The sequence below is a fragment of the Bombina bombina genome, chromosome 9 (genome assembly GCF_027579735.1).
Source record: "Bombina bombina isolate aBomBom1 chromosome 9, aBomBom1.pri, whole genome shotgun sequence".
NCBI lineage: Eukaryota > Metazoa > Chordata > Amphibia > Anura > Bombinatoridae > Bombina > Bombina bombina.
Window position 1 is genome coordinate 114,096,805 of NC_069507.1, and position 24,381 is coordinate 114,121,185.

Consider the following 24,381-nt stretch of genomic DNA (forward strand, 5'->3'; position numbering starts at 1 on the left):
CAGAACTGCACACAATACTCAAGATGAGGCCTAACTAATGATCTATAAAGTGGCATAAGAACCTTACTATTTCTGCTGCAAATACCTCTACCAATACATCCAAGCATTCTGCTAGCCTTACTCGCTGCCTTACTACATTGTTTACTAAGTTTTAAATCATCTGAAATAATAATTCCCAAGTCCTGTTCCTCGTCTGTAACAGTCAGTAAAGTGTCATTGAGTCTGTAATTAACATTTGGATTTTTCTTCCCTAAATGCATTATTTTACACTTTGCTGTGTTAAACTTTAGATCCCAGTCGTTTGTCCAATCCTCCAATTGTTGTATATCACTTCTCATTTTGTCTACCCCCCCTGGAACATCCACTCTGTTGCAAATTTTTGTATCATCTGCAAAGAGACATACTTTCCCCTGTAGCCCTTTGCTGATATCGCAGATAAATATGTTAAACAAAACAGGCCCCAGAACTGACCCCTGAGGAACACCACTAGTAACAGCCCCCTCTGCTGAATGAACTCCATTTACTAAGACACTTTGTTTTCTGTCCTTAAGCCAGCATTCCACCCAGTTCACAATTTTTGAATCTAGACCAAGGAGATATAGTTTGTGAATAAGTTTATTGTGTGGGACGGTGTCAAATGCTTTGCTGAAATCTAGATATGCTACATCAACTGCTCCTCCCTTGTCTAATACTTTTGTTACATAATCAAAGAAGTCAATTAGATTAGTCTGACATGATCTCCCTGAAGTAAAACCATGCTGATTTTGGTCCTCTAAATTGTTTGTCTTTATGTAAGTCATAATTCTTTCCTTTAAGAGGCTTTCCATTAATTTCCCTACTACTGAAGTTAAACTAACTGGCCTGTAGTTGCCAGATTCTTCTCTACTGCCCTTTTTATGAAGAGGTATTACATTTGCTATTCTCCAATCATCTGGGACAGCTCCTGTTAATAGTGACTGATTAAACAGATCAGTTAATGGGACAGTTAGCACTGAACGAAGTTCTTTTAAAACCCTTGGATGAATATTATCAGGACCCACTGCCTTTGTAACATTTATTTTTGATAATGCTAACAAAACCTCATCCTCTGTAAAAAGATTACTGTTAAGCTTGTTTCTATTTTGCATAGCATCCCTTAATGTAGACATTGTATCTTCACAATCTTTAGTGAAAACAGAACAGAAGTAATCATTGAGACAGTCTGCAATCTGCTTATCTCCTTCTATTATTCTACCATCAACTGATTTCAATTTTACTATTCCTACCTTATTTTTTCTTCTTTCACTGATATATCTAAAGAAGGTTTTGTCCCCATGTTTTACTGACTGTGCTATCTTCTCTTCTGCATGAGCTTTAACCTTCCTAATTAACTGCTTAGTCTTTTTTTGTTGGAGTCTCCATATTTTCATATCATCATCTGCTTGTGTGTGTCTGTAATTTTTATAAGCTATCTTTTTTGTCTTTACAGCATGTGCTACTTCTTTGGAAAACCAAATTGGTTTCCGCTTTCTTTTACTTTTACAGACATGTCTAATACAGTGTGCGGTTGCATCTAAAATGGCACCTTTCACAAATTCCCACTGTTCTTGAACCCCTGTAATAAGATTTTTCCCCTTTAAATAGTTTTTTAGGTATTCTCCCATTAATGAAAAATCTGCCGTCCTAAAGTCTAAAACTTTTGTTTTAGTCTGGGTGTACAGTTCCTGAACATGAATACTAAACCAAACAGATTGATGATCACTGGATCCTAAGTTCTCACCTACAGACACATCTGAAACTGTATCACTGTTTGTAAGTATTAGATCTAATATAGCTTCCTTACGAGTTGGTTCCTTGACTAATTGTTCAAGTGATTCCCCTAGCAGAGATTCAAGAATATACCTGCTTCTAGCCGATCTAGCAGAAGGAATCTTCCAGTCTATATCTGGCAAATTAAAGTCCCCCAGTACTATAACCTTACCCTTCATGGTCATTTTGGTTATTTCATCTAATAACAGATTGTCCAGTTTTTCATCCTGCAATGGAGGCCTATATACAACCCCTATTCTAAAAACATTTTTATCTCCAATTTCCAAAGTCACCCAAATACTTTCCACCTCATCATTTGTTCCTACAATTTCAGTAACCTTTATATTTTCATTTACATACAAAGCAACTCCTCCACCTTTCTTTCCTACTCTGTTCTTTTTAAATAACCTGTATCCAGGTATGACTATGTCCCAGTCATGCAAATCATTGTACCATGTTTCTGTTATAGCTACTAAATCCAAGTTGTCCCTAGTCATTATTGAAATGAGTTCAGGTAATTTATTTCCTAAGCTGCGAGCATTTGTGCTCATGGCACGAAGAATTTTTCTACTAGAATTTCTAGAATTGTTACTTGGACTAACAGTTTTGGCATGCTGTGGGGGGCAGGTGGATATATTAATGCTACCCCCCTTTATTAGTTTAAATGATTTCTAATAAAGTATTTGAACTCCTCTCCCAGATACTCTGTTCCTTTAGCATCCAAATGCAAGCCATCTCTCCTAAATAACCTAGTATCTTTCCAAGCAGAGCTATAATGGCCAGCTTGAGCTTGAGTGTATCAAATCTTGTTAAAGGATTTACATTGTACTTACATTAGCAATTTAAATATTTCAATTATACTGTGGTAGGCACACATATCCTTAAACATTTTGGCATTGAGGACAAGCTGTGTAAACATAGCAACCTGAAGAAATTACATTCCCACTGGGTTAGACAAGAGATAATGTATCAACATTTGTACATTAATTGTTGGATCCAAGTAGTGGTGATTGGTATATGTAGTGATATCCAATTAAAGGGACACTGAACCTAAATATTTAATGGACTGATTCAGATAGAGCATGACATTACAAATCTTTAAAACTTACACATATTCATTAAATGTTTGAATTCTCTAGCTAGATTTTGAATGCAAGAATGTTGCTTTTTAGGGAAGCCAATATTTGTTTATCAACTTTGTTTGTCCCTGCTGGTTGATGGATACATTCATCCAACAATAAAGAAATGATGGCCAGAATTTTTTTATTGTTTAAACTAATTATAGGCATTTCTTTGTTTCAATAAAGATATCAAGAGAATGAAGAATAATTCATAAGAGTAGTAAATTATAAATTTGATTAACATTGCATGCTGGATTTGAATCACAATTGAAAATATTTACCTTCACTGTACCTTTAAGTATCTTATAACGTGTATTTTGAATGATACTTACAGCTGTGCCTGGGAAGGACAATCCGACACCCAGGACAATGAAGGTTGAGACAGGGGGGAGGGATGAGATTGGCTTGGGGAGGGATGGGAGTGGCTTGGGGAGGGGTGAGCTGCCGCTCCAGGGTAGGCCGTACAGCTGGGGAGTGGGGAGTTTGGGTCTGGGCAGCTGTACGTGCCATAATATGGGGAGAGCGGCGAAGGGGGGTGTAGGGGCGTTTTTTGGGAGGGACAGGAAATGATAAATGGGAAGGGCCGGCAGGGGTCTGGGAATGGGCAGGAGTCTGGTCATGGGCAGAGGTCTGGGTCTGTGCAGGGGTCTGGGCATGGTCAGGGGTCTGTGTATGGGGAGGGGTCTGGGTCTGTGCAGGGGTCTGGGCATGGTCAGGGGTCTGTGCATGGGGAGGGGTCTGTGACTGTGCAGGGGACTGGGCAGGGGCGGAAACCAGATGACCAGAAGTGGTGGATCCATCTGAAAATTTAAAAAAAATATATTAACATCTCATACATCCTGACATCAAATCAACGCATTTCAAATTGATTATGTTTTCAATATACTTCGAAGTGTGTTTGAATTTGTAAACAATTCTGAAATGAGGATATGGTATGTATATAGGCACTCAGATGAATATCAATGACTGTCTGTACAATTATAACATTATTATTGTGTTTTGGCCTGGAATATGCATGTGACATAATGATGGCATGAATTTTAAATATTTTCTATTCAAAATTTTTCATGCTGCCTGATATAGAAAGGGGGCAGTAGTGTATTTTAACAGACAAATAATATTCCTTTTTAAAGTGCAAAAGCTGTAGACTTTGAATGTCTTCAATGAAATTATTTCAAATAAACAAACATGTTGGAAACATGATAGATATATTTCACATACCATTAGACTCCAAGGCAGCCTCTTCCTCCTCCGTCACATATGTTAAATCAATCTCTGTAAAACATAACATGTTGTGTACACGTTAACAACAGATATTATAACATATGTTACTGTTGTTCAAGGCCACACATCAATGTTGCATTAAAGATATACACACCCAAAGTTATGATTTACATCATTTTGATGGAGCATACAAATTACATTATATTTGTTATTCTCAATGATTAATATTTTCGATGTATTGTTTGGATTAATGTAAAAATCATAAAAGCATAGTACATAGAACATTTAAGATTTCTCATGTGTGTATCACTTGATGACTGTTGTCAAAAAAGAACATGGAAACAAACATATGTTATACATCTTCTGAATAACAAATGTGTAGACTAATAAAGTTTAAATTATTAATCGTTCAATATTAAAAGAAAATTAATATATAATCAGAAGAGAAAATGATATGTTTGTTTCAAATGTTATGCTTCATCAGAATCATGCTCATAATATTGATTACCAATACACCTTCAATTACATATAAATGAGTCAATGGACTTACCAGGAGACCGCAAAGGTGGCTCTATGTCACTGCTGGATTCCTGTGGGCTCACCACACCAACTCTCTCTATGAATGATATAGATATATATTATGAAACACATTTGGGATATCACTAAATCACATCTGTCTCGAATTTTACCATTAATCAACTTGAAAATGTGAAGAATAGAGCAGTCATTACACCAGAAAATGCTTGATTGAATCAAGGGGATTCTGTTAAAAATTCTGTATTGAACATATGTTTAATTTCAGACTATATTAGACATCAAAATCATCTCATACGATGCTATTGCATATCTAAATATACCCATTGATCAATGTTCTTAACCCTTTAAGGACACAGCTTTCAGTTTGCTCAATTGTTTTATGACGGAATAATTCCGTCATATGTCCTTAAGAGGTTAAAAGAATACACACAAACCACATTTTGAAGAGCATCTGTTGACAAATCTAAACAAACACATGTGGCACATTGAGCCATTTGTGCAATGTACAGTAATCTTGTTTAGGACACAACACATATTTATCACAATACAAAACAAAATTGATTATTACAAATATGTAATCATGGTGCTGTTAGAGTATGCAGATATCTATAAAGTAACTCCAACAGTGAATATGTGAATTATATATCAATATTGTTTAATCCAAAGAATGTAAAGATGAATGAATCTATTTTGTCTTAAAGGGACACTGACATGATTAATTTAAATCATTGATTTCTATGTTCAAACTGTTCAAAATGATTTAACATTGACTCCTATTATAATTAGAATGTTGCTAAATTTTAATCTTAAAGGCAGATAAGCAATATTGGATTCAATAAATATTGTTTGTTGAAGGTATCCACCAATCATCAATAAAAACCCAGGTTGTTCAACCAAAATTGAGATGCAGATAAACGTACATTCTTGATGTTAAAATACATTTAGCAATAGAATATGTCACATATGATGATAGTATTATATTTTAATGTTTATTAATATTGCATACTCTATCTGAATGACAACATTAATAATTGTAGTTCAGTATCCCTTTAATCTAAAATTAAATTGATTTGACAATGTTGTTGTTAATGAATTCTCTACTCCATATGTTGATGTAATGAATGGTATTGAGCATGCAATTTAAATCTAATATGTTATTTAAGTATATCCGAAGAATTATTTAAATTTACATCTATTAAAGGGACATTACATATAAATATTGAACAATGTGGATTTAGTATGTAATGTTCTGTCCATGTTTCTAAGACAAATGTCAATTAAAATGAGACATACCATACTGTGACAAGCCCTGGCTTGAGGATCCAGCAGCAACATCCATATCTGTAATATATTAAATGAGGATTGCATATCATTAATACAAATCATGCCATGTTTAAAAACTTTACATTATTAACAAATCAATTTAAAAATATTAATCCTTTGGTAGTCCCATGAGTTAATTGTTTCCTCAATTAAATTCATGATAAATATATCCTGGACTCTTATTTTCAATCAGTTGTGTTGTTTACTGTATCTTTAATAATTTGTCGTTGTTATTTCATAATCATCAATTGATGGCCATATGTTATAATTTATTTGTATTCTTCGTTTTTTATTAGCTATAATATTGAAAATAAGAATACTGTATTCTTCACTAATATAATAATTCACATTTAATTTTGACCAACATGTGTAAAGCAATGCCACTTACAGCAAAGTCATGTTAACGTGGATGAGAAATTCCATTTTCGCGATCATTGCGCAATGATTCCAAGCGGAATTACGCATCCGTCATTTGAACAACATGTATAAAGCAATGACACTTACAGCAAAGCCATGTTAACGTGGATGAGAAATTCCATTTTCGCGATCATTGCGCAATGATTCCAAGCGGAATTACGCATCCGTCATTTGAACAACATGTATAAAGCAATGCCACTTACAGCAAAGCCATGTTAACGTGGATGAGAAATTCCATTTTCGCGATCATTGCGCAATGATTCCAAGCGGAATTACGCATCCGTCATTTGACCAACATGTATAAAGCAATGCCACTTACAGCAAAGCCATGTTAACGTGGATGAGAAATTACATTTCCGCTCTGTGACGCATATTCTGTAGAGCGCAAGAAACATCATTCCTATTTCATGTGTCACTAATCTAAAATCAGATATCTAAACATCATATGTAGTGTATGTTGTGAGATCTGTATAGGTTTAGTATCTGACTATATACACATATTTGGATAAAAATAACAAATATTAAGATATTATATGAAGTTGGATAATTACCTTGTTCAGATTCTCTATCTCCTCCCAGGCCACCGGAGAAGCATCTGCCCTGGCCCCCGCGTCAGGACTTTCAGATCCCGCAGCTGGGAGGGAAGAAGAGAAGGCCGAGGATGGCGAGGATCGAAATCTTTTGGGGACCCGGAGATTGAGGAGCTCGCATAAAGTCACCTCATAAGGGAGTAGGTACAGTTTCCGCAGGGCCTCTCTTTTGCCACCTCTTTTACGGGCTTGTACCCAGTCCCTTATGAGGTTGACTTTTTTGGATAAACGCAACCTCATATCTCCGAATCTCCTCATGATCTGATCCTGGGTCCTCTGGACGTCACACACCAATCTAACCGCATTGGTGATAGACTCCCAGAGGGCCTTCTTAACAGGCGCATCTGTCAACCTCCTCTTGTTCCCAAACAGCTGGGGATAAAAGTCCTTGACGGCGTGGACCAGTGCAGCGCTCTCCTCCTTGGTGAACCTGGGAACTGACATGCCTGCTGGGTTGTAGAATATATGTAGGGATATAATATATACTGCCTGCAGGCATTAGAGAACTGACAAAGATGGCAACGTGTAATGGACTTTTATATGGTGAAGTAAACATGAGATGCACCATGGGACAAGTTATCTGTACATCTGATTGGATAAAAGTTTGAAATATTGTTAGAATGTCTGTGAGACCATCCTGACTCAAGTTGTGTTTGTGTGATGAACTCGGATTGGCCGTTCCTTAATGTTTCATATCTTAGTAACTTCCTTACACATACCGCTTGGTGGTGCTGTTACTTCATTTTTCATGTAGACTTATTTGTAACTCATGGGCCTGTCATGCGGATATGTGTGACGCAGATTTAATATCCGTGATCCGTTAAATATTAATGATTAAATCCTCTTTAAAATCTAATACTGTCACATTATTAAATGTTGTAGACATTTCTCGGTTTAATAAAGGTCTGTTTCTTTAATACAAATACACATTTAATATTGTATGTCTTTATTGTTCTTAAAATAAATTTGTTGACTTATTGAGAATTATTGACATTGCTCTATTAAATGTCTTTATAATGCACATTGATTGTGTGCTATTGCGTGACATTAGACTAATGTTTAAAGATGCTAATCTGGTGTTTCAAGATGCGTTTCCCACGCAATATTTCTTAATGTTCAAATTCAGGTTAGAATGTCAGTAACTTTGATAATCTGTTTATAAATGTTAAACTACATGTTTGTTTGTTATTAGCAAATAAACCTCGAGCTTGTATTTCTCTGAAGTGCTCATATATGTTATTGTGCAATGGCGTCTTTAGTTTTAAAAAGACATTACAAACAAACAATTGTATCAAATTATCTGTAGAGATAGAAGATTGTTTAGACTTTAAAATGTAAATCAATTTCTCTTAGTATTTATATATCCTCAACAGAAGAAATTTCAATGCACATGGTTGAGCCAATCACATAAGGCATCTCTGTGCATCCACCAATCTTCATCTACTGAGCCGATCTCGATATGCTTTTCCAGCAAAGTATGTCAAGATAGGAAGATAAGTAAATACACTATTTAAAGCTCTTAAAGGGACACTGTCCAAACAAATTTAGCAGTGGTGATTCAGATTGAGCATGAAATGTTAATCAACTTTATAATTTAATCAGATTATCAAATGTTAACAGTTATCTTGTTATCTTTCTTTGCAAATCAATAATGATATTTTATATTACGGACAATTGTTTCCAAAAAACCTGGGTTGTCCTTGACGATTGTTGGATCAATTATTCCAAACAAAACAAGCAAGTTCTGTCCAGAGTACTGAAGCAAATAAATTATCTTTTTAATGCCTTTATTTTAAAGTAATGATAGCAACATCACAAGGAGCATTCATAATACAAGACAATTTTTAAAGTTGCTTAAAATAGAATACTCATTCAGAATGTATAAATCATTAATTTTTTAACTGTCTACCTTTAAGTATATTTTTAGTTCATGTCCCTTTAAAGAAACATTTCACAATAATGCTTAAAATATCCGAAACCTAGGCACCTTCCTTTTGCTAAATTAGTCTAACATATGAGTAAAGCTAATTTAGATTAACTTCTAGATTGTTTTACACACTGACTGAAATATATTTATTAAAGGAGGTATTTTTGAGCCTTCAGCTTAGAGGGACATTAAGCTATATGTTATGTATGCATTTTGTATAATATTCTAATATTTGACCAACTTAATATGTTTTGTTATTCAATCATTATATTGTAATTATATATATTCTTGGATTAAATACATCTCTACATAGGCTATTTTGATGCTGATTGTTGGTTGCATATAGATGCCTTATGTAATTGACTAAGATATGTGCATTGATGTATTTTTTGAAAAGTATATTTAAAGACTGAATGTAATTCTATATTACTTTATAAATATGTTTAAATTCTTGTATGATATTTTTAAAAATCTATACACAATATACTTTGTGAATGTCCCTTTAAGGACCCAAACATTTGGAATGTTGATTTAACATTGACAAAATAAACTAAAGGGGACTTAAAATTCTATATAGATATTTGATGTCTAACCCAAGAGGTAAGATTTTTAAAAATACATAATATTACTAAGTATAGTTAAATGACTCCACTAGAAAATTACATAGATTAACCTGGCATCCAATAACTAGCTTGTGAAAAATATCAAGTTAAATGACCTACCATTTATACAAGTAAAGTTTTAAATAATTTTTTTAAAAAATGTTTAGAGATACCTAAGGAAGATACAAGATCTTATAAAATTAATTTTACATTCAACAACACTGTCACTTTAATGTAATTGAACCACTTCCCCTTCTTAAAAGTTAAAATAAAAAATTTTTGAATACATATCCAAAATTAATTTAATATCTACATTTTCAAAAGAAAAGCATCGAAGGATCTCACTCCCCAATTAATGTTATAAAAGATAGTTTAATGTAATATTCTCGGAATCAGTTGATTTTCTAATATTAATGCATTATTTGATTTTATGCATGTGCTTGTCAAATAGCCAACTACCAGTCATGGGAGTCAAACTTTTTTTTATTGACAGATTATATTGATATTTAGTATAATCTGTTCAAAAGAATGTATTTAATAATAAAATGTTTATTATTAACATGTAAAAATTAAAAAATAAAAAAGTTTATTGAAAAAATAAAAATATTCCTGGAAGTCATCAGATGCCAATCTGAAATGACAAATAAAAAAATGGAGCAAAGTTAATACACACGTTGTCAAATATTCATAAAATACATTTACAATCATCTTGTGTCTATGCTCTAACTTTGTTCAACATTTTTGAAAGATATTTATTAAATTGATTTAAAAAAAATACAAAACATACACCATTATATTGTTGAATCAAAATTCTATTTAAATATCCAAATTTCTAATTATACATAATAATGTATATCACATTTCAACAATATATGTATGCTGAACATAAATGTAATATTTCATGTCCATTCAAATACCTCTATATCAACTATAATATGTATTCCTTTTTCGGATTGTGATCCCTAAATATCTAATGATGAAATAAGTATGACTAATGTATGTAAGCTAACAATAATCAACATTCTTCATGTGATTCTTAACTAGCATGCACCAACCTGGATAATGCATGGTCTTTGAAAGTCAATTCAGGGGTAAACAGTTGATCTTCAATAGGTGTCTTATTCATCAGTTCATTAAATAGAGGACTGAGAAATACCATCTAAAAAAGTAAAATCATCTAAGTGTCTGATTGTGATCCCTAAATATCTACTTTAGAACTAAATATGACTAATGTATGTAAGCTACTAATATTCAACAGTCTTCACTAGCATGCATTGGTACACCAACCTGGACAATGCATGGTCTTTGAAAGTCAATTCAGGGGTAAACAGTTGATCTTCAATAGGTGTCTTATTCATCAGTTCATTAAATAGAGGACTGGGAAATACCATCTAAAAAAGTAAAATCATCTAAGTGTCTGATTGTGATCCCTAAATATCTACTTTAGAACTAAATATGACTAATGTATGTAAGCTACTAATATTCAACAGTCTTCACTAGCATGCATTGGTACACCAACCTGGACAATGCATGGTCTTTGAAAGTCAATTCAGGGGTAAACAATTGATCTTCAATAGGTGTCTTATTCATCAGTTCATTAAATAGAGGACTGGGAAATACCATCTAAAAATTAGAAAATCATCTAAGTGTCTCCAATAGGATGTCTACACAGCCTTATTCTATCAAATAGTTTTCACTTACCATGTGAACATGTCTTTGTATGGTTTTCAAGGTCAGCAGAATTGAAAGATAATGCCAGACATGATCCCATTGGTATACTTCAATTTCAATCTTGGCTTTTTCCCACTGTCAGTCTGGGCAATCTTCACTGTCAGGCTTCTAATTGTTCCCTTTCAGTCTTTAGATTAAGTCATCTCCCTAATGGAAGAAATATTTTCAATAAAATTCATACAAGTGTGTGAATCAGTTCTGTACCCCTCTCCCACCCCCCATTTCATAATAAATTTCTGTCACTAGCTTACTAAGCGTGTGTAGCAACTTGTGTTATTTTCTATCAAGTGTGAAGATGAGTCATATTGAGCAGAACAAACCTCTAATGTGTGACATTGAACCATAGTCATTCTAGAGGATCCCTTTCTGAGTATGTACATTTTAAGTAATGTGTAAACTAAATACTATTTTTGAAAATGTATGCCATATGATGTATTTGTGTACAATTCATGCCAGCAACAGTCCATACATTTCTACTTACCATCTGATGTCCTCTTTAAAAACCAGGTGGCAAAGACTTGCTACAGGACCCAATGCCCAGAGCATCACCTATATTAATAAATGAAAAAAATTTGTAACAGTTGATCAATACTAACATGTTTGCACAATTCTCTACTTGTCATTTCCCTAGAGTTCACATCTATTGAAAATACTACAGTCTAACTTATATTCTTTACCGTCTAAAGTGGCGGTTGATGACGTCTGCTCTGACATTGAGTCCCTCGTCCTGGAATTCCCCCTCTAGAACAGGATCATCCTCCTCATCTCTGAGGAGGTCTCTGTCCACCGGGACGGCCTGCAGCATCCCAGCCCGCTGTGCAATATTATGCAGGACGCTACAGGCTACAACAATCTTAGCCACCTTCTTTGGGTTGTACTGGAGGGCTCCTCCAGAACGGTCCAGGCACCTGAATCTCATCTTCAGGAGCCCGAACATCCTTTCAACCACCGCCCTGGTTCTCTTATGAGCCCTATTGTAGCGCTCCTCAGACACATCAGTCGGGCTACGCAAGGGGGTAATGAGCCAAGGCCGGCTCATGTACCCAGAATCACCTATAAATTATGAACAGAACATAATTCAAACAGAATCCTTAAAATAGTATATTGTTTTATAAATAAATTTGTGTACACGATAATCCATATTAAAAGTTTTTTAAGAAAAATCAAAAAATAAAGTTCTATATTATTCTGTATCTTGCCATTTCAGCTAAGACATGCTACATATGCGTATTTCTCCTAAACCAAACCTTGTGTAAAATGCTAACTACATGGTTACATTGCATTCTCTATCTGAGCATATAAGGTAAGACATGCTACATATCTGCATTGAACTAAAAGTAGACATTAGCGGAAAGAGACAATGACATGGTTAAATTGCATGAGCTAATATCTTCCCATTTCAGCTAAGACATGCTACATATGCGTATTTCTCCTAAACCAAACCTTGTGTAAAATGCTAAATACATGGTTACATTGCATTCTCTATCAGAGCATTTAAGGTAAGACATGCTACATATCTGTATTGAACTAAAAGTACACATTAGCAGAAAGAGACAATGACATGGTTAAATTGCATGAGCTAATATCTTCCCATTTCAGCTAAGACATGCTACATATGCGTATTTCTCAAAAATAATAACTTGTGTAAAATGCTAAATACATGGTTACATTGCATTCTCTATCTGAGCATTTAAGGTAAGACATGCTACATATCTGCATTGAACTAAAAGTAGACATTAGCGGAAAGAGACAATGACATGGTTAAATTGCATGAGCTAATATCTTCCCATTTCAGCTAAGACATGCTACATATGCGTATTTCTCCTAAACCAAACCTTGTGTAAAATGCTAACTACATGGTTACATTGCATTCTCTATCTGAGCATATAAGGTAAGACATGCTACATATCTGCATTGAACTAAAAGTAGACATTAGCGGAAAGAGACAATGACATGGTTAAATTGCATGAGCTAATATCTTCCCATTTCAGCTAAGACATGCTACATATGCGTATTTCTCCTAAACCAAACCTTGTGTAAAATGCTAAATACATGGTTACATTGCATTCTCTATCTGAGCATTTAAGGTAAGACATGCTACATATCTGCATTGAACTAAAAGTAGACATTAGCGGAAAGAGACAATGACATGGTTAAATTGCATGAGCTAATATCTTCCCATTTCAGCTAAGACATGCTACATATGCGTATTTCTCCTAAACCAAACCTTGTGTAAAATGCTAACTACATGGTTACATTGCATTCTCTATCTGAGCATATAAGGTAAGACATGCTACATATCTGCATTGAACTAAAAGTAGACATTAGCGGAAAGAAACAATGACATGGTTAAATTGCATGAGCTAATATCTTCCCATTTCAGCTAAGACATGCTACATATGCGTATTTCTCCTAAACCAAACCTTGTGTAAAATGCTAAATACATGGTTACATTGCATTCTCTATCAGAGCATTTAAGGTAAGACATGCTACATATCTGTATTGAACTAAAAGTACACATTAGCGGAAAGAGACAATGACATGGTTAAATTGCATGAGCTAATATCTTCCCATTTCAGCTAAGACATGCTACATATGCGTATTTCTCAAAAATAATAACTTGTGTAAAATTCTAAATACATGGTTACATTGCATTCTCTATCTGAGCATTTAAGGTAAGACATGCTACATATCTGCATTGAACTAAAAGTAGACATTAGCGGAAAGAGACAATGACATGGTTAAATTGCATGAGCTAATATCTTCCCATTTCAGCTAAGACATGCTACATATGCGTATTTCTCCTAAACCAAACCTTGTGTAAAATGCTAACTACATGGTTACATTGCATTCTCTATCTGAGCATATAAGGTAAGACATGCTACATATCTGCATTGAACTAAAAGTAGACATTAGCGGAAAGAGACAATGACATGGTTAAATTGCATGAGCTAATATCTTCCCATTTCAGCTAAGACATGCTACATATGCGTATTTCTCCTAAACCAAACCTTGTGTAAAATGCTAAATACATGGTTACATTGCATTCTCTATCTGAGCATTTAAGGTAAGACATGCTACATATCTGCATTGAACTAAAAGTAGACATTAGCGGAAAGAGACAATGACATGGTTAAATTGCATGAGCTAATATCTTCCCATTTCAGCTAAGACATGCTACATATGCGTATTTCTCCAAAAAAAAACCTTGTGTAAAATGCTAAATACATGGTTACATTGCATTCTCTGAGCATTTAAGGTATGACATGCTACATATCTGCATTTAAATAAAAGTAGACATTAGCGTCGGTAAATAACAAATGGTTAAATTGCATCCTATAGCTGAACATGACGCTAACATTTTAAAACTACAGTGGCAATTGTCAAACTAATTAACCATGTTGTGCACAAATACTCACCAACGAGATAACCAGGGGGCATTTGTCTTTCCTCAAACTGTCTCCACAGGGACGACAGAGAGAGGATGCGGGCATCATGACAAGCACCTGCAAAATTCGCACACACATGCATAATCCTCATCCGTGCGTCACAAACATACTGCACGTTGAGGCTATAAAAAAGTTTGCGATTTCTGAAGGGCAAGTCATCAATTGGAGCACGCAGCGCAATGTGGGTACAATCTATGGCTCCCAAGACATTGGGCAATTGAGCAATATCAAAGAATTCCCGCTTCAGGCGCCTCCAATCACCATCATTTTGTGGGAATCCTATGTATTGCTTACTGATACGTACCATGGCGTCCAGAAAGTTATCAAACACCACAGAGAATGTACCTTGAGCCAGGCCATGCATGTACAGTTCTCCGGATTGAAAACTCCCGGAGGCCAGGACGTAAAGACAACTTAGCATCTTACTCATGCCGGGAACAGCAGTCCTTATTTGTATACGTGGCTCCAAATGAGGTTTAAGAAGCTCGTAAAGGCCAATGAGCTGTTCGCGATCGATCTCAAAGTCACTCATGTTTTCCAAGGTGGGTCTCACCCTGTAGACACGAGGACCTCGAACCAGACGACCCCTTCGTCTCGGTCTGAGCCGCCAAGGCTGCCTGATTCGACCAACAGCTAGTTCGCCAATAGCAGCACCAGCAGCGTCTACCATGTCATCGTCATCCATCTTTCAAAACAGCGTAACAAGGTAAGCACTTTATCTGATGTGGATCACAAGTGATGCATTGGCCATGTTGTTTGTGGGATTTATAGTACAATTAGTCCAATGGTAGTGAGTTTGTAATGATTGCTGATTGTATTCACCTGTTTGTATGTGAGCGGCGCGAATGCTTTCACAGTGGCCTTTTTTTTTTTTGGGAGGAAATGTTGTTTTCACCCAATGAATCTCAATGTGAAAGTGTCAAATATCACACATACAGTGCATGTTTGTTCATATGCGTAATAAATATTTATTAAACGCGATCTTATAGTAACAAGCACACGTCCAGGCTAGCATGAATGAAAGTGCATATTTGTGTATTATGTGCATCGAATGTGATCGATCAATGTTGCTGCAACATTGTTTGTAAACGATAAAGTAACATCTGCCATCTGTAGTATTGTATATATAAGTGATTGCCGAGCTGTCAATATTGTATGCGTCCCTTTAAAATCGCAATAATAATTCAGAAATTCCTGTCTGCCATCTGTAGTATTATATATATAAGTGATTGCCGAGCTGTCAATATTGTATGCGTCCCTTTAAAATTGCAATAATAATTCTGAACTTCCCGTCTGCCATCTGTAGTATTGTATATATAAGTGATTGTCGAGATGTCAATATTGTATGCGTCCCTTTCAAATCGCAATAATAATTCCGAACTTCCCGTCTGCCATCTATAGTATTGTATATATAAGTGATTGCCGAGCAGTCAATATTGTATGCGTCCCTTTCAAATCTCAATAATACTGAATAACTTCCGGCTGTCATCTGTAGTATTGTATATATAAGTGATTGCCGAGCTGTCAATATTGTATGCGTCCCTTTCAAATCGCACTAATACTGAATAACTTCCGGCTGCCATCTGTAGTATTATATATATAAGTGATTGCCGAGATGTCAATATTGTATGCGTCCCTTTCAAATCACACTAATACTGAATAACTTCCGGCTGCCATCTGTAGTATTGTATATATAAGTGATTGCCGAGATGTCAATATTGTATGCGTCCCTTTAAAATCTCAATAATACTGAATAACTTCCGGCTGTCATCTGTAGTATTGTATATATAAGTGATTGCCGAGATGTCAATATTGTATGCGTCCCATTCAAATCTCAATAATACTGAATAACTTCCGGCTGTCATCTGTAGTATTGTGTATATAAGTGATTTCCGAGCTGTCAATATTGTATGCGTCCCTTTCAAATCGCCATAAAAAATCTGAACTTCCGGCTGTCATCTGTAGTATTGTATATATAAGTGATTGCCGAGATGTCAATATTGTATGCGTCCCTTTCAAATCGCAATAAGAATTCCGAACTTCCCGTCTGCCATCTGTAGTATTGTATATATAAGTGATTGCCGAGCTGTCAATATTGTATGCGTCCCATAAAAATGGCACTAATACTGAATAACTTCCGGCTGTCATCTGTAGTATTATATATATAAGTGATTTGCGATCTGACAATATTTCTTAATTGTCCCATTGAAATTTCAATAATAATGCTGTTCCAAACTGTTGTTTACGTATATGTTGTATTGTAGTATTGAGTGTTAAAGTTCCTAAAGGGGCGGTACAGTGGTGAATCTGTGATGTGTATGGTTGAATCTTCTAATGACGTCATGATATTATTAACCTGCCTATGTAGTTCATAAATCCTCATTGTGTTGTTGTATTGTGCTACATTGTTATTGTGTGCTGAATAAAATCTAAATGTGTGCTTTGTGGTTGTTTGAAGGGTGATGCGTGTTATGTACATGTACGTATATATTGTGATTGTGTCCCACATATGCTGACTTCTATATAGCGGTCTGGCATTGTTGTTCCTTCCCATAAAGTGACATCTGTAATCTGGTGTAATGATGTTTTTCTTGTACGTAATTCCTAATGGTTTATTGTGATGGAATCATGATGTTAAAAGTACAGTAAAATCCATATGTTGTGTTTTATGATTCCTAGAGAGAATGTAATGTGTTTTTCCCCCATCATTTGAATGCACATGTATGAGTGAATGTTAAAAGTAATATATGCATCCATGAGTGATCATGTGTTAAGCCTATGTAGATATGCAGTTGCTGAAAGCATATGAGTTGAATAACTGAAATGCAATAATAAAGGTAAATGAGAGGTGTTTCCCATTGTGTACTGTTTGTGAATCCAGAAATGTTTAATGAATTTTTTTTAAAGTTTAAATGTAATTTTATTTAAATAATAATGTGTTACTAGTGATGTTGATTTGTAGTTGATGTAATCTAAAAGTGTGAAACAATTTAATGGTGTTGTGAATATTCAATAATTAAAATCCATAAATCCACCATAGGGAAATAGTCATTTCTTAATCTATTTATCATAGCTGGGTCTAACGCATGAAATCATGTCTTTTCTAGCGCTGGTATTTGGAGTTTTTCGGTCTACGCTATTTGCGTGCGTTAGGGAAATGAGGGTTTCGCGTGCACGAGCATGTCTTCCCAATAGAAGTCAATGGAGGCTCTAAAAAATTTTTTTTTTTTTCTAAGACTGGTTTTCCTCGTAAAGTGAGTGACGTCATGAGCTTGTATGAAAAAGTAACTAAATCGTGTTATTTTTGTAATAAATAAATAATTGTTGTATGTCATGTGGTGTATATTGTTTGTATGCATCGATGAGTGTATTTTGTGATAATGTTATTAGTTAGATGTAGGTATATGAGGGTCTTTTCCCGTGTGTCAATGTAAGTCAATGGGAAAATGGATTTGTGTTGTTTTTTTTCAAACACCCGAGATCTCGCAACTTTAATCCTTTGTATTTTGATGAAAAATTATTAAATATGAAAAATAAACATAGTGTAGTGTTTGTATGAGTGTAAGTGTACTTTGTGTAATATTTTTAATTTGATTCGTGGAATTTTTTTTTGTCGGTATATGTTTACTACTGGGTCTGAGGTGTCGGTAGAAATTTCAGCGTTAGGTGATTTTTGAGTGTCGGTAAATAAACTCTAAATACCGGAGTCCGTAAGAAACCCGCGTTAGGGGCCTCTAACGCTGGTTTTCACGGCTAACGCCGAACTCTAAATCTAGGCCCTATTTTGCTGCATTTCCGAATTATTTACATTATCAAACTGTTCTATTATAAATTGGGATTGGAGTAGAAATGTAAGGTTATTAATGGTAGGCTCCTTTTTTCTTCCAGTTTTTGAGAATAAGATATCTCCCCCCTAAAATTGTTGTATTAATAAACTTCCTATTATATGACTTATCTCGAGTATCTACTAGGAAGAATATGTGTTGAAGTTCTATTACATAGTGTGTAGCTATCACCTTACCTAGCCAAAATTGTATGCGTTTCCAAAATTGCTGGATTTTTGGGCAACTCCAAAACATATGGACCAGGTCCGCCTCATAAGAACAGCATCTAGGACATAGATTTTGAGAAAGGGGATACCATTTGTTTATTCTAGCTGCTGAGATGTATATTCTATTTAAAATTTTAACATGTATTTCGCGCCAATTTGCAGAAAATGTGGCTTCCTCTAGAGCAATTATAACCCCTTAAGGACCAGTGACGTACCCTGTATGTCACTGGCCTTTTTTTGGGACTTGATTGTTGTAAAGCGCGTTCTTTCCACCAGCGTTGAAACTGCTCTATTCCACAAAGCCTGCTGTTGGGAGGTCATTAATAGTGTGTTCTTGCTAGACTTGTGCTATTATGTCCTGAAAAAAACCTTAATGACCAGTGACATACAGGGTACATTGTGGTCATTAAGGGGTTAATGTATTTCACTTTCTCTTCATCCAGATTTAAAATATCTGATCGCCATTTTGAGCATATTTCTATAAAATTAGATTCACCAAATTTAGATAAGATCATTTTATACCAATAATTAATAGAACGTTTACCTATTTTAAATAGGGACAAACCCATTTTAATACCTAAATGTGTCCAATCAGTTTTACTATCTTTAGTTATTTCACGATACCAATGCCTTACTTGTAGGTATGCATAAAAATCTGTATTCTGGAGCTGGTAAGAATCTTTAAGCTTTTCAAACGTGTATACATTATGAGATTCCGTTCCTTTAGTTGGGTTAAGAAAATTAACCCCGAGGCAGCCCATCTCCTAAATATTTGATTATTCAAACCAGGAATAAACCGTGGGTTCCCTACAATAGGCAATAGGTCAGAGATAAAAGGATCACAATTTAGGATATGTCGTATTTCCTGCCAGGCTAAGATAATATGAAATATAGTATATTTTTTCTTAATTTTCTTTGGAATATGTCTTTTAGAACAGTGCACTAAAGCACTTAGAGAGAAAGAATAAATTAGATTTTGTTCTGCTTCTAGGAAAGCCACATAACTCCCACCAGTAAGCCAATCCATGACTACTTTTGCGAGACAGATACTAATGTAAATAGAAAAATTAGGTAATGCTAGCCCGCCAAATTGTCTTAATTGTGATAGTTTATGTAAGGCTATTCGCTTTCTAACTGCCCCCCAAATAAAAGTCTAACACATTTATCCAAAAAAATTAATGTTTGTTTTTGTAATTGAGAGAGGGAGGCTAGCCCATTTCATCAAATCAAATTAAATTTTTGCAAATAAAGGGGGATAATTTAAGGTGTACCAATTCCTGGGGTTAATACTAATTTTGATTCCAAGATAAGTGATAAATTGTTCTCCAATTTTAAAAGGGGGCACATAATGCTTCTGCAGAGGTTCTCTGAGTCAAAGTAGTTCTGATTTAGTTACATTAATTTTATATCCCGAGAACGATCCGAATTCCGCAATTATATCTAAAATCTTAGGTATCTCTTTCTAAGTATTGTTAAGGAACAGTAGCAGATCATCTGCATAGAGTAATAATTTGATAGGTTTACTTCCTACCAAAATTCCATTTAAATTTTCCCTAATTGAAATAGCAAGTGGTTCAATTGCAAGATTAAAGAGGAAGGGAGATATTTTGCATCCCTGTCGCGTTCCTGTAGTAATCGGAAATGAGCTGGTAGCTGAACCATTAACCATTAATATAGAAAATGCATTTATATATATGGCATGAATACAATCCAGAAATTGATCTTTAAACCCAAACACCCTCATGGCCTGAAACAAATGGTCCCAGATAATTGAGTTGAATGCTTTTTGGGCGTCGACAGATAAGATAGCAGAGTCTTGGCTTGGCTTATTTTTAGGAGTTCAGAAAAAGTCTATCAACAAAAAGTGATAAATTGTTCTGCAATTTTAAAAGGGGGCACATAATGCTTCTGCAGAGGTTCTCTGAGCCAAAGTAGTTCTGATTTAGTTACATTAATTTTATATCCCGAGAACGATCCGAATTCCGCAATTATATCTAAAATCTTAGGTATCTCTTTCTGAGTATTGTTAAGGAACAGTAGCAGATCATCGGCATAGAGTAATAATTTGATAGGTTTACTTCCTACCAAAATTCCCTTTAAATATTCCCTAAGTGAAATAGCAAGTGGTTCAATTGCAAGGTTAAAGAGTAAGGGAGATATTGGGCATCCCTGCTGCGTTCCTGTAGTAATCGGAAATGAGCTGGTAGCTGAACCATTAACCATTAATATAGAAGATGCATTTATATATATGGCACGAATACAATCTAGAAATTGATCTTTAAACCCAAACGCCCTCATGGCCTGAAACAAATGGTCCCAGATAATTGAGTCGAACGCTTTTTGGGCATCGACAGATAAGATAGCAGCGTCTTGGCTTGGCTTATTTTTAGAAGTTCAGAAAAAGTCTATCAACAAAAATATTTTACGTATATTTGCCGAGAGGCTTCTTTGTGACATAAAGCCGACCTGGTCCACATGAATCAGAGAGCCCAAAATTACTTTCAATCTACGTGCTAAAATGGTTGCAAAAATTTTGTAATCCGACGGAAGGAATCAATTGCTTCAGGATCTTTACCCTTTTTAAGAATCAGAATTATTTTTGAGACAGAAAAAAAAAGGATATTGGACGGAAGGAATCAATTGCTTCAGGATCTTTACCCTTTTTAGGAATCAGAATTATTTTTGAGACAGAAGAGTTAGATGAAGGAATTTTACCGTTACATAAATAGCCGTTAAATAAATTCAATAGGGGGGGATTAATCTAATTTTTTAGAATTTTGTAAAATTCCGCTGGTAGTAGGTCTGGACCAGCAGCTTTGTCTACTTTAAGATTATCTATTGCTTGGGATACTTCTAACTCCGTAATAGGCTCGTTCAGCATATCTATCTCAACTGAGGAGAGTTTGGGGAGTGAGATTTTTTCCCAGAAATTCTTTTTATTTTGCTCATTTACTACTGGAGCCGAATATACTGCTAGATTACGAGTTTGGCGTTAGTCGTAAAAAGCGGTCCCAACGCTGCTTTTTACCTAACGCTGGTATTACGAGTCTGACAGGTAGAGGCTCACCGCTCACTTTTCTTCCGTGACTCGAGGCTACCGCAAATCCCCTTACGTCAATTGCGTATCCTATCTTTTTTTTTTTTTAATTTTTATGTTATTGAGGAGCAGGTTCAAATATATATATCCATATCCAAAGCCAGTCACAAAACTTGTACAGCGTTCAGTAACACTAGCAGTACTTTACAGTAATGTGGTTATTGTTAGCTGAGACTAGACTCTGCACCTCAAGGTTTTTCAAGAAAGCTATATTAATAGGAAAAAAAAGTGTTTTATGCAGCTAAGTCAATAAAAAAAACAAAAAAAACAGAAGAGAACATTTAAAAAAAAATGGTATGCGACCCAGCTGCATAACTGAAAAATGTGACAATTGGGGAAGGATACAGCAGACAGTAGCTGCTTAAGATTAGGGATAGGAAAAACAGGAGGCGGAGTTTAGTAAATGTTACCTCAACCGGGTATAATAAAATAATAAGAGTGCGAGGTGGCAGCTGCAGAGCGAAGTTGGGGGGAGTGGAAACTTAGAGGTGTATGGATTATACAGGAGGGGGATTGATAGATAGACGTATGAGGATAGGTATGCGTGTAGAGGAGCCGGGTGAAGAGGTAGGGAAGAGTTCCCCAGACATAAGATGGACGAGGGGGTGAGCAAGGAGGAGTGATGAAAGGGCAAGGGGTTTAGCATGAAGAAAAGTGAGTAGGTCAGGAACATAATGTCTTAGTCTGAAAGTTTAGGAGAGGAGGTTTATGACAGTAGTTTTGACTCAACAAGCAATGAATAAACAGTAAAGTATCATAAATCTGTATGAGATATGGTAACATTGTAGTAATAAGAGCAAACCTCTAACAAAAAAGAGCTAAGGGAACTAAAATCTAAACCAATCTTTATGTGTCATAAATACCCATAACATAGTGAAAGAGACAACAGTCTACTGAATGGGGTAAAATACAGTGACAAGTGTTCAGATAAATATAAGACAAATCTAACTCTGACAGGCTTAAATCCTAAGACTCTAGTTTGGGTCTATATTGTAAGTAGTAGGGTTATTAAAATTTGGTAATATAAGTGTATAAACAAAGGTTCAGTGCCTCTCTGGCACTATATAGATTAACTTAGAATGAGGGGCGTGATGGGTCCAAGTTATTATGGGGAAGGTGGGGAGGGAGAGCTATCTAACTATGCTTACGTTAATCGTGAACCTGTCTGTTAAGATCTGAGGTTCCAAAGAGTATAAACATAGGATTCCCTTAGTGAAGAGAAGCCATGGGGGTAAACGCCTGGTAAAGGGCAGAACTCAAATGACAAGTATATTGGCAGTCCATATAAGTGAAAAATCTTCCACAGGCTTAGTGAGCAAAAAAGAGCAAGAAAAAGAAAGCAGGGTAAAATAAGTACCCGTATGTGTGCTCAGTTAGAATGTCTAAGTAGGTCACTCGGCCTGGAGGCAGAATATCTAGTGCAATGTTAAGGGAGGCTCTTGGGATCAGGAGTGTCTTTCCTGTTGGTTTGCAATGAAGGTCTCTTGGGAAGAGGTTGCCATTCTGGAGCCGAAACATCAAGGTTCCCCCCTTGTTCGGGAGGTTTAAGGATCTGGTCTTGAGCCTGAGTAAGTCCCAGAGATTGGAGAATTTTCATCCCCTGGTCTGGTGAGGAGATTACATAGGTGCGGTCTTCATGTTGGAAAAAGATTTTGACTGGGAAGCCCCACCTGTATTTTAGGTTAAGGCGACGTAAGTTCTGAATGAAAAGTCGGAATGTCCGTCTCTTTGAAAGTATATATGGGGATAGGTCAGGGAAGATTTGGACTGAATCATATGGTGCATTGAGATTTTTCTTTGCAAATGAGGCCCTAAGAATCCTCTCCTTGAAGGTAAAATAGTGTATTCTGAGAATAACGTCTCTTGGTGCATCAGAGGGTGAATTCCTTGGACAGAGAGCTCTATGGGCCCTGTCTATAGTAGATTCCTGTTCTGTGATGGGTCCAAGTAACTCTCTAAAGAGACCAAAGAGATATATGAGTAGATATCAGAATTATATCAGAGACCTGATGTTACCAGATTTACTGAGAGTCTGTGCATATAATGAGAGGATTTTTTGTTAGCAGGAATATATAACCCTGGAAATGAGGGGTGTGTGACAGTGAAGTTAACAGAATCTTACAGACTACTAATTTAACTGCTCTGTATTAATATAGCCAAACAACAAGGAAGCTTGTTCACAGACAGACAAGCTCAATTGATCATTAGGCAGAGGAGGAGCTGCTTTAGCTGTTTAAGTAACACAAACACTGTGGAACTGCTTTAAGCAGAGAAAGTAACAAGCAAAAGTAAAGTCAATAATGCTTTGTATAACAAGTTTGGCAATTAGTATCAAGATAAATATACAACCTGAACCCTTTGTAGATGAGAGGTAAAGTTCAGAGCAAGAGTACTGCTTCTGTTGGAGGAAAGCTGGCTCCGGTATTAGAGAAACACTCTTGCTGTTTGCACAGTGAGACACTGCTGCTGAATGATGTAGGCCCAAAGGAGGAGCAGTCAGATGACTGAGGCAGAGATCAGGTGC